This window comes from Lepisosteus oculatus, chromosome 1, assembly GCF_040954835.1.
Source record: "Lepisosteus oculatus isolate fLepOcu1 chromosome 1, fLepOcu1.hap2, whole genome shotgun sequence".
Lineage (NCBI taxonomy): Eukaryota > Metazoa > Chordata > Actinopteri > Semionotiformes > Lepisosteidae > Lepisosteus > Lepisosteus oculatus.
In genome coordinates, this window is record NC_090696.1 from 67,423,854 (window position 1) to 67,436,377 (window position 12,524).

General features: G+C 43.0%; 1 long non-coding RNA gene across 1 annotated transcript; it reads left to right on the top strand.

Annotated features, from left to right (window-relative positions):
- The first annotated feature begins 1,823 nt into the window (after positions 1-1,823).
- LOC138241297 (uncharacterized) lies at positions 1,824-9,194 on the top strand. The gene is made up of 4 exons (XR_011190525.1): positions 1,824-2,159; positions 4,890-5,174; positions 5,851-6,132; positions 7,506-9,194. It is a non-coding gene; the product is annotated as an uncharacterized lncRNA (long non-coding RNA).
- Positions 9,195-12,524: the final 3,330 nt, after the last annotated feature.

Genomic DNA, 12,524 nt, shown 5'->3' on the forward strand with positions numbered 1-12,524 from the left:
GCAGAGTGGGCACCGTGGGGGTAGTACCTTCAGGACGGCCCGGACTGCTTCCATCATGAGTCTCTGCTCTCCGCAGCCGAATGCGGGTGTCCAGTTCAACCACCTGAGCGATTGCCGATTCGAGAGAGCGGTTGTGAAGTGGCAAGAGCACCAGGTGGTCCTTTAGATCTTCAGAGAGACCCTTAGAAAAAAGGCAAATCAGGGCTTCAGGGTTCCAGTCAGACTCCGTGGCGAGGGCTTGGAATTCAGCCACATAATCATTCAGAGATCCATCAACCTGACGAAGCGAGGCGAGCCGGAGATGAGTTGACTGGAGAAAAACGTGCCTGGAGCCGGTCTGCAAAAAGCTGGAAATCAGCAAACTGAAAATCTCCCCTAGCAAGCACCACAGCTGCCCAGTCCAGAGCCTTACCAGTGATCAAGGAAAGGGTGTAACCGATCTGTTCCCGGGGAGAAAAAAAAAGGAAGTGCTCAGGATGCAACTGGAAAGCCAAGGAGCATTGCGCAATAAAACCCCTACAGCCCGCGGTGTTGCCGTCATATCTTTCCGGGAGAACAAACGGTGAGCTTACGGAAGTGGGCTGGGCTGGAGGCGAAGGGACAGGGGAAGGCGGAAGGCTAGCGACGTGGTTGGAGAGAATGTGGATTGAAGCTGGGTGAGAGTTTGGGAATGGCGATTGAAAAGTGAACCAAAGGCTTGTGCGTCCGCGGGATCCATCTGTTGGGTCGGTATTCTGTTAGGAATCCCTGGTGGGAAGATGCAAGGAAAGGCGAAAGGCGAAAGGCGAAAGGCGAAAGGCGAAAGGCGAAAGGCGAAAGGCGAAAGGCGAAAGGCGAAAGGCGAAAGGCGAAAGGCGAAAGGCGAATCGGGAGGGAACCGCCAGGTAGAGCTCTCAAGTAGTAGACTCAATACCGAGCAGCGGGAAGCCGGTGAAGATGGTATAAGTAGCACTGCGCACCGCACGGTGAGTGTGAGCAGGTGGTTTAACTCGTGCGGCGGCGTTTGTTAATAATCGCCCGCTGCTGGGGCTGATTAGCTCGCTTACGAGTTGGTCTTGACTGCCTGGTGGTCGTGACAGAATCTTTGTAAACCCCATCTTATCCCTTCTTGTTTATCTTTTTGGAATGCAATGTTTGAAAATATAAACTGGAAGTTAGTTTGGACAACTCCTGATATCGTATTACAAATAAAGTTAAAGGGATATTGTTTAAAATTGTTCAGAAGTTATATCCAGTTAAATGAGTGCTCTCTACATTTAAGCATGAGCAGGATGATCTGTGTGTTTTTTGTCGGGCTGAAAGGGAATCTTTGGTGCATTTATTTGTGAGGTGGAGGTTTGTGAAGTTGTTTTGGACAGACATGCAGAGTTTTGTTTGCAGGCAGTTAAAGGTGTTTTTTAGATTTAAGGATTTTGATATTTGATTGTATAATGTTTAATAGAAAATGTGGAAAAAGAGCATTTATTTCTAGTCAATTTATTAGTCATTCTGGGTAAATTTCACATCCATAAATCAAAATGGTTTAATGATACTCCCCTTTTTAAAACTTTGAGGAGGAGCTGAAACACTATTTCAATTCTATAAAAAAAAATGAGAAATAATAAAGCAAGGAAAACATATGATATATGTAAAAAATACAATTTGATCACATAAGTTACTTCATTACCTCTGGCGGTTAAATGTTTTTTCTCTTGTATCTGTTTTTTGATCCACTGGTTGTAGTTGTATTTGTAAATTCTTTATACGTTTAATATATATATATACAGAAGGTTTGGTTACTTGCCACAAAGCCCAGAGCCTAAGCGGAACAAAATTAAGTTTGCCTCTGGTGGGAGGGGCTCTAGTCTCTAGTGAGTCGCTTGTCCTCAAGTCTTTTTATTTCACACACGCAGTAGGTGTTACGGTGCGTCTCGCTTTACTTCGGTGTATCTGCGGAGTATTTTGCCCCGCAGCGATACGCCTGCCGGTAGCTGCAGCATTCTGAAAAGAGAAAAGAAACCTCTACAGCAACATTTTAAATTTCACAAAGCAGATTAAACTGGGACCGGCTACCCAGGGACTAGATAATCGTCGCGAAATGAAGACCGCTGTGGAGCTCTGCCTGCTGCTGTGTGCCCTATCCCTAGGCTTCCAGACGGCAGCTTCGAGCACGGGTGAAGGTAGGTCGGGCGGTGAAAACGTCTTTCATTCAAATAGACAGCCTCCTTTGTCTAAGTACGTATCTTGAAAAAGTGAAATGATTTTGTGTCACGTTTTTTAAATACTGGGACAAATCTGCTTTGAGCAATTCAATTTCCCCAGAGTCTTACTCCGCCGTTCCGGCTCTTACCTGGTCCCGCGAAATCCTAGTTTTCTTGGACTTCACAAAATGACAAAACCGGTGACAGCAGAAACCGGGCACTTCTCACCGCTGTTTTTATGCTGAGAATCGTTTTATAGTAAATAAAAAATTCTACTACACGACATAATGAAGTTTGTGAAAGGAGGCAGTGGAGAAGACGGTGAGTAAATAGCCCGCTATTCGTCAAATCCCCTACTTCTCTGCAATGCAGGACAGACCGCGGTAAAGTTAGCGCAAACGATTTTGGCACACATGTAGCGTTTTCACGAAACCTCCTAGAGTTGCGAGAACATTTGCTTTATGTAAAAAGTACATTGTGAATGTTTTCACAGCCTCCACTTTGCCGTTTTTATGCCATTTTTGTGACCATGCACGAGTCTTCGTATGTCCGTGTCTTCGCAAGGGAAACAGACTTGTGAAAATGGTCTTGTTTCATAAAACGTTTAATTTTTTAAGTATAGTAGGAGCAGAGGGGTAAAGAATGGTACCAGTTAAGTAAAGGCTCTTTACCCCAGGTATTTAAAAAGCCGACCGGATGTCAAAGTAACGTAACGCTATCACGGTGACGGTGACAGTTATCACTGTCGCGTCGCCGTTCAAAAAGGAGCAGGAAGTTAGTTAGTAATAAAGCCACTTGGAAGTCGATAGTACTGTAGCAACACCACAGAATGTGGACCTTTCTGTTATTTCTACTAAATGACAATGAAGTTTGTGAAAGGCGACAGTGGAGAATACGGTGAGTAGTAGCTCGTCTTTTTTTACTTTTCTTACGGCAACGTCGGTCTCGCGGCGTTTAGTTATTTCTTTACGGTCTTGTTTCATAAAACGTTTCATTTTGTAAGTTTTACACTATCATATCAACATCTTCGAAATGGTATGAACTGTGCAAGGAGGAAAATAAAAAAAAAACTCGCTACGGATCTGCTAAGAATCTCGCCGTCAATTCATTTAGTGATCTGAAATAATTCAACCTAAACTAACTCTGGTGTAACTGGTAAATTCATCAATCGATGAAAGGTGTGCTTTTTTAATACGTTAAATTTAGGGGAGAACGCAGCACTTATGTTGTGCACATTGTTGTGCACTTGATACATAAAACATGATTGATTGACTGCAGGTGCTCACAGCTCAACTTCACTGTGAACCACAGAGCACTGCTCAAATATAAATCAAAGAAAGCGAACGCCTTATCGTATTGTTAATGTTGCGTTTCGATTGGTGCTTGAAATTCCGACATCCTAATACCCGCTTAAGCATTGAGGCTGACACGTTTTTGCATTTACAAAAATGCCTAAGCATTAAGCATTGAGGCTGACACATTTTTGCATTTACAAATGCAAAAATGTGTCATTCAGACGGCTAACTCTGGTTTTCTTGCGGATCGGAAGAATGTGGTTTTCCTGAAGCAGGAGGGGACTGGGTATTGAGTAAGAGAAAGAGGAGAGATACCCACTGTCTGGAGACAGTGAGTATCTCTCCTGGTTTACTGGGATTTTCTTAGCTGCGTCTGTTAGGGACTTCGAACCGACCATAGAGTGAGTTTAGTTCAGCGGAGAGAAAGACGCTTTGTGTCGTATTGCTGGGTTGCTTTTTGTAGTCTGTGATGGTGCGAATTCCGTTTCCCATATTCCGGGTGTCTCGGTCATCGTGATAGTATGATCCAGTTTCTCTCTATAGTTGTATTTACCTCTTTTGATGGCTTTTCTGAGGTCAGATCTGGATTTTTTTTGTACTTGTGTTGAAAGTGACTGTCCTAGCGTTGAGTTTAGCGCGTATTTCAGGATTGACGCATTTAATGTCAACTAGTTCATAAAATTGGGTTCTATGACTTCTGAATACTGAAATATGTAGGCGAATCTTACTTATTATGTAGAGGGCTTCTTATCACTTGTAGAATTCCCTGTTTATTAAATTCTGTTTCTTAGGTGTTAAGAATTGCTTACACTTATATAGTGCTTTTTCTGGACACTCCACTCAAAGCACTTTACAGGTAATGGGGATCCCCTCCACCACCACCAATGTGCAGCCCCACCTGGATGATGCGACGGCAGCCATAGTGCGCCAGAATCCTCACCACACATCAGCTATCAATGGGAAGGAGAACGGAGTAATGAAGCCAATTCATAGATGGGGATTATTAGGAGGCCATGATTGCTAAGGGCCAATGGGAAATTTGGCCAGGACACCAGGTTTACACCTTTTCAAGAGACACCCTGGGATTTTTTTAATTACCACAGAGAGTCAGGACCTGGGTTTTACGTCTCATTCAAAGGATGGCGCCTTTTTACAGTATAGTGTCCTTGTCACTACACTGGGGCATTAGGACCCACACAGACCACAGGGTGAGCGCCCCCTGCTGGTCCCACTAACACCTCTTCCAGCAGCAACCTTAGTTTTTCCCAGAAGGTCTTCCATCCAGGTACTGGCCAGGCTCACACCTGCTGAGCTTCAGTGGGCTGCCAGTTGTGAGGAAATGCCTCTCCTCTCCCTTTGCCTTAGTGTACTCAAACCATTTTGTCATTTTGTGGTGTTGTTGTTTTTTTCCCAGGTGTGTTTTTTAAAAAGCCTGGAGATACTCTGCAACAGGTTCTGCCGAGAATCGATCCCAACTCGCAGCTGACATGGAGGAGACCTGAAGAGAAAGAGGAGAGCCTTGTTGTGACTTTAGTCGATAACCAGGTGACTTGCGTGGGGCAGTTTGAAGACCGCTGTGAATTGAACTCGAGTACCTCAGAGCTGCGACTGCTGAATCTGACAGCTGCCGACACTGGCCATCTTCTGCTCCGAAACTCAAGCGATGAAGTTGTTTGGACCGGATATGTCAGCGTGGAAGGTAAGTCACATGAACAGCAGGGAACTCTCCCTCTTTGATTTCAGTTTGAAATGTACAGTATGTTCAGGTTGTGGTTAATGTCATCTGCACCGAGTTCGTCATTTATGTTAAGCTTGTATTGAATTATATTGTTGGGCGAGGGCTGTGCAGTCGTTTTTTTTTTTACATTTTTCTGTTTGGATTGCTGGCCACTTTAATGGAACCTGTGCCAGGCAAGACCGACAGGGTAATGTTGAAAATGAGACTCATGTCATGTGCTCTCCGTGCTTTATGCCCTGAGCTTTCAGGATTGACTCCGGCTTTGTAACACCCCTCACCAGGATAGGTGACTTTCTCATTGAGGATGGGGGAGTAAGGAAAGACACCAGGGAACCTATGTATTGTGTTATCTTGTGTATATACTGTACATGCTGTCGTTGAATCACTGCATTCGTTTCTTTCTTTCTGTTCACCTATCATTGCAGCCATTGCAATTTGTATGTGTACAGTTTCAGTGATCTCTTCTTATCTGACTCAATCTTGACTGCAGTTAGAATTACATTGACTATTTGAGTTGTTGTCTACATTAGTGTTGGTTTGTTTCATCAGCTAGTATAAAAAACATTCTGTAAAATGTCAGCTCTTTTCAACCATATAGTAGTTACAATTTTTCCTGAGTTTTTCTCCTCTTCCACAGGTGTTGTCCTCATGCAAGGGGAAACTCTGAGACACACTCTCAAAAACACAGTGCATCTCTTAAGGCTGCGTTTGAGATGCCCGGGAACAGAGACAGATGTTCTTGTAATGACTGTAGATCATAACACATCAGACTGTACTGGTCGATTTACTGACCGTTGTGGATACAATTCATCTACTGCAGAGTTCTGGTTGAATGATTTAACGGTCAGTGACACTGGCTTGTACATGGCGAGGAACTTGGACAAGGAAGTTGTCTGGGCGTGCAATGTGGATGTTAAAAGTAAGTCTTCTGAATTATTATCATCATCTTAATTTATATTAATAATAATAATAATAATAATAATAATTGCTTACACTTGTATAGTGCTTTTCTGGACACTCCACTCAAAGCGCTTTACAGGTAATGGGGACTCCTCTCCACCACCACCAATGTGCAGCCCCACCTGGATGATGCGACGGCAGCCATAGTGCGCCAGAATGCTCACCACACATCAGCTATTAGTGGGGAGGAGAGCAGAGTAATGAAACCAATTCATAGATGGGGATTATTAGGAGGCCATGATTGGTAAGGGCCAATGGGAAATTTGGCCAGGACGCCGGGGTTACACCCCTACTCTTTTCGAGAAATGCCCTGGGATTTTTAATGACCACAGAGAGTCAGGACTTCGGTTTTACGTCTCATCCGAAGGACGGCACCTGTTTACAGTATAGTGTCCCCGTCACTATACTGGGGCATTAGGACCCACATGGACCGCAGGGTGAGCGCCCCCTGCTGGCCCCACTAACACTTCTTCCATTTAGCATATACTGTATGTAAATGTATTTCTTTAACCTGCCGTTAATTCTGTTTGTACTTTAACATAGTAAGTGTCATAATCCTACCTTAAGAACCCTGGGCATTGGACTAAATTGAGCACAGTTTCAGGTACAGTAGGTGTGTTAAGAAGTCGGCAATATCTAATTCAGACGAAGGCAGTTCCAGTCCTCTAATGTATGATTCCTGCATGGTTTAGTGTCACTGTTTCATTTGCACCTGGTCACCACCTTGAAAACAGTTGTTAACCAAGACTGGAGTGAGACTGTTAGTGGGGTACGACAGGTATCGGTTCTTGCATTGCTTCTTTTCCTAATCTGTGCCAAGGATCTAGTCTCTGGTGTAGTCTTGATGCATTCATAGGTAATGCAAACATATGCAAATACAATGTCAGCAGCACAAGCAATACCAAAGACCCTAGACACTCTTAAGATCTAGGCAAACACCTAGCAAATGACATTTAACATGGATAAGCACAAGGCCAACAACACGTGGTCAGTAATGATCTGACCTCTGACCTGGAAAAGGCAATGCATGAGATGAACGAAATATAGGAAAAAGCACGTGCCACTTTGTTGGCAACCTCACTTAGTGTGGAGGAGATTATTGTTTTTTACTATAAATTGCAGCCTGTGTCCGGTCCAGGAATTAGTCTCGCCTTGTTTCCTGTTCGACCGGGATAGGCTCTGGGTTGCTGCAACCCTTACAAAGGGTAAACTGCTTTCTGATAATAGAGAGTTTCATACAACATTGTATTGTTTCAACATTAGTGTTTTTTGTTTCTTCACAGTTGTACTATTTCTAAGCTTCATGAGGTGATATCTTTTCTTTTCCTACAGGTAACGCACAATCTCTCAGTACATTCTTGTCATCATCATTGGTACCATTGCTGTTTGTTTTCTTTGTTAGTTCAAGCAACCTATAGAGATGCAACTACGAAGATGATAACACAACGGGGAGAGACAAAAGAGTTTGAAATCACAGTTGGAGTACACCAAGGGTCAGCACTAAGTCCTTTCCTTTTCATCAACATTATTGGCACACTGACAGAGGAGGTAAGAACAGAAGTGCCTTGGGAACTCATCTTTGCTGATGATGTGGCACTGATGGCAGATTCAGAAGTAGAACTACAGGAGAAAGTGTTCAAATGGCAGAGGAGTCTGGAAATAGGGTGGACCGAAAATGAATGCAGAAAAATCTGAAATAATGGTAATGGAGAGAAGAGGAGATACTATGACCAATGTTGAGGAGACAAATGGAGGAAAACTGAAACAAGTTGATGGCTTTAAATACCTTGGATCAAAACTGGTAAAGGGAGGAGAAACACTGGTGGCAGTAAAACAAAGAGTGAAAGCTGGATGGAACAAGTGGAGAGAAATAACTGGAATAATCTGTGACAGGAAAATTCCTAGAAAGTTAAAGCGCAAAATGTACAAGACTGTGATTAGACCTGTACTACTATATGGAGCTGAATGCTTGGCAGTTGGAAAGAGGGAAGAGAACATGATGAGAAGAACTGAAATGAGGATGCTGAGATGGATTCTGCAGATTTCAATGAAGGATAAGATCAGAAATGAAGAAATCCGTAGACGATGTAGGGTGGTGGATGTGGTTGAGAAGATGCGAGAGGCGAGGTTACGGTGGTATGGACATACCATGAGGAGGGATGTTGAGGAAGTAACAAAGAGGGTAATGGAATTTGAAGTGGAAGGTAACAGAGGAAGAGGCAGGCCTAGAAAGAGATGGATAGATTGTGTGAGAAAAGATATGGAGGCATGTGAAATGAGTGAGGAAGATGTGCTCGACAGAGACAAGTGGAGAAGAGCAACCAAAGCAGCTGACCCCAGGACAGTCTGTTACTAAGGCTGTGAAAAAGAAGAAGTACTGCTGTATAAAGCACAGATGACACAAAACATTCAACCTTACAGACCTGGAGGAGGAGGAACTGAAAGTGTGTCTTGAATGTACTGTATGCCACAGTGCTCCTGGATACACCTACCATACTAAGCCCGGCAGTGTATGAGCCCAACAAGGACGAGAGCTGTGGAGGAAACTACGTGTTTAACCCCTGCTGGTTGGAGAAAGCTTTCTACCCTGCCTGAATGAGTACTGCAGCACCTGAAAAGATGTCGCTGGCCTACTGTCAATGTTATATTGACATCTTGATGTGTTTTAATGATTTCATGACTGTTCTGTCTTTAGATTTTTATAAGAATTAGATTCAGGAGACTAATTTGTGTAGGTTATTTATAAATCCAGATTTGAGTTACTGTGAATTAGTCTTTCTCTCATCCTTGAAGGTATGTTTGATATCGTGACAGTTTTAGGTGACTGAGAAGTGTCTCTTTCAGATTTTAGATAAGGTTTGTGACCGTTTTAACTCCAAAGCTCAGAGGTTGTTGCTGAGGTCTGGAGGGGTCGCTTGAGCAGTAATGTAATAGTGAGAGAGAGAAACTCTGAGGAACAGTGAGTCTGTCTCCCAATAATGTTCCATCTGTCTACAGTATATGTCAATATTTTAAGATATGTCTGTAGATTTAATTTTACTTTTATTTTTTGTTTTGTTTGATGTGAACTTCATTATTTGTATTTGCTTTGGCAACACCGATTGTACCCCCCGGTCTGATAAAGCACCTTGAATTGAATTGAGAAAGAGAGGCGCCAATGTTCAGGACAAGGCTTACTCTGGTTTCCCTGGGCAATCGCGGGGCAGCAGTCGTAACAAAGGCAATTAAAATATTATATACGCATACAATAATTATAGTTCAGAATTTGTCATTAATCCTGATCTTTGATGCTCATGAGTACCTTCATTTTACTCCCTGGGTAGTATTTTCACAGTAGCAGACCGAGCCACTGAGCCACAAAGCTCACTAAAGATCATCATTTTCCTCACCTAAAACATCATACATACTGTACATTTTCCCCCTTCTCCACCCCACCTCCACCTCTGTGGCTACCGCTGGGTCACTTGTCCTCTGGCCAAGAGTTAGCCCTCAGCCAAGGGGGTTAAGCCAATTTGATTGAGACTAAAGCACTCAGACCTCTCAATTTGCTTAGGTCCTGGGTATTTTATTCCTAGAGAATCTAATTTGGGGGTTTTATTTATTCACCGCCAGTTTTAATTTTCTGCTTTTATTTCTAGATTATTAATGTTTATGTATAATGTAATTATAATAAAGACCTTGCTTTTGGCAGCTGTATACAAGCTTATTTGCTCTCCTATGCATTCAATGGCTGTCACACTGAAATGAATGCCTTGTAAACAATCACACTGATCAGCTCTACTTTCCTTGACATTTACAGTACCTGCGTGGTATACTGAATGTGGCTCATAAGGGTAATAATAACAAAAATGTGATATATTACTAATTTAATCCATCTTAAAATGGTGCTATTTAAATTACAATATTTTATAGTTTACACAGCGCAGAACACAATCCCCCGAATGACGTGACGTACACATACACTGCTGTGCAAAGAACTACACAAGTCATTAACTGGTCATTCCCTGTATTTGTTCTTACCAGAAACTACCACTAGGGGGCAGAGGAGTCTAGCGTCTGAAAGAGCACAAATCACAATATTTTCTTACACTTGTATAGCACTTTTCTGGACACTCCCCTCAAAGGGCTTTACAGGTAATGGGGACCTCCCCTCCACCAATGTGCAGCCCCACCCAGATAATGCAACAGCAGCCATAGTGCCCCAGAACGCTCACCACACATCAGCTCACAGTGGGGAGGAGAGCAGAGCGATGAAGCTCTGGGGATTATTAGGAAGCCATGAGTGATAAAGACCACAGAGAGTCAGGAGCTCAGTTTAACATCTCATCCAAAGGATGGCACCTGTGGTGTTATTCTATACTGTGTCCCCGTCACTATACTGGGGCATTAGGACCCATATAGACCACAGGGTGAGCACTCCTTCCTTATTGGCCCCACTACCACCTCTTCCAGCAGTAACCTTAGTTTTTCCCAGGAGGTCTCCCATCCAGGTACTGGCCAGGCTCACACCTGCTGGGCTCCAGTGGGCTGCCAGCTGTGAGCTGCAGGGTGAGATGGCTGCTAGCAAACAACAAAACGTGACTCGAAAGAGACTGCTACACAAAATACTTTATTTCTCAATCTCTTGGATACGTTGAGCATCCTACTGATGTGCTACTTGAGCAATAAATACCCTGGAACAGCACTTCCAGCCATCTTTGAGCCAATGACTGATACAAACTGCCCACCCTGCCAGACCATTTGGATAAAAATCTAGTACAGCCGATCAGAACCAGTAAGTCTGAATTACAGAAATAAAATAAGAATGGTTAAAAATGAGAAAAATCCATTCAGCCCATCTGTTTTGTAGTAATTGGTAGATCTGAGCTGTTTCTTGAAAGAATTCAGGGTTTAGGCTGCAGCAGCATGGCTGGATGGCTTATTCCACACTGCCACAACCCTGTGAGAAAATACGTTTCTTGTATTTTTGTGTTACGCAGTTTCCACAGTGTCCTCTTTTTGATACTGGAGAACTCCACTGGGTCGATTTTGTCAATGTCTTTCAGTATTTTAGATGGGAATCTTGATCCTTGATTCATCATCTTCTCGGCTCAGGATTAAAAAGATCTAGTTCTTTTGTCCTGTAGGACATTCCCTTAAGGCCTGGAACAGTGTGGTTGCTGATCTGATTCAGCCATAGCTCAACTGTAACATGGATGACAGTTTCTCATTAACGGGAGCAGTACTGCGTTACAGTACAGTTCCAGTTTTAGTCTGCAGGAAATTAAACTCACAGGACGTTCAGATGCCTGGGTGGCCAAAGACATGTGATCAATATTCTAAATGAGATCTTACTAGAGGATTGTACAATTTTTACATAACATTCCTTGCAATGTCAAAAATGTCTACAAAATGTTTAACTTTTTGAACATCACATAATGTTTAGTATTTGATTTTTTATTTCCCCATACTGTTTATGTATTTATATTGTTTAAGGTGCAAATGATCTCTCAATGTGGACACCTAAATGATTTTCATACAGCAGGTAGGCTTTAGGCTACCTAAGCTGTAGATAAACTGTAGGCTTTTTCAATGTCAACCACAGTTTTTCTTATTTGACTCATTAATAAGTGTTCAGCTTGGGTATTGCAAGTCCAAATCGGGACTTCTTATTAAACAAGTGTATACAGTATATTGTGGCGCCCTCGCATGGCGTTGAGGCTGAAGAGCGTCCAGCGAGGGGCAGGACGGGAAAGGCAGCCAAGGCTGTGGACGGTGTGAGGTTGCCACGATACTGTTAGATAGTTCATGCTGAAAAGAACCTGAATTCTTGTCTCCATCCTCGCCGAACCTGTCGCGCTACAGTTTCATTTGGACAAAATGGGAACTTTGAAATTGGGCCAATCTTGTTGTTTTTTTTTTGCAAGGCGTTGTATTAAGTGCGTGATTAAAAGCAGTCTTAGGGCACAAGGGCTTTTTATTGTAGTTATATTAATTTTGCCTCACACAGACTCCACCAGCGTACGCCAATGCCCACCATGATCCCAGGATTACGGTTTCTCATTAACGGGAATAGTACTGTGTTGCAGTACAATTCCAGTTTTAGTGCACTGGAAATTAAACTCACGGGACACTCAGAAGTTTGGGTGGCCACAGACATGTGGTCAATAATAAAAATAATAATAATAATACATTGCAAACTGCTAAATCCTGAGGGCAGGTCATGAAGTATTGCACTGCAGCAAAGTCACGCTATTATAACCACGCCTCTTGCTCGTCTCTCTTACAAACCGCACGTTGCTTTAAACTGTGAATGAATATCTCGTCCCTGATCTTCATCTAACCACTGATTGGCTGTTCCTGTCTTCCCAA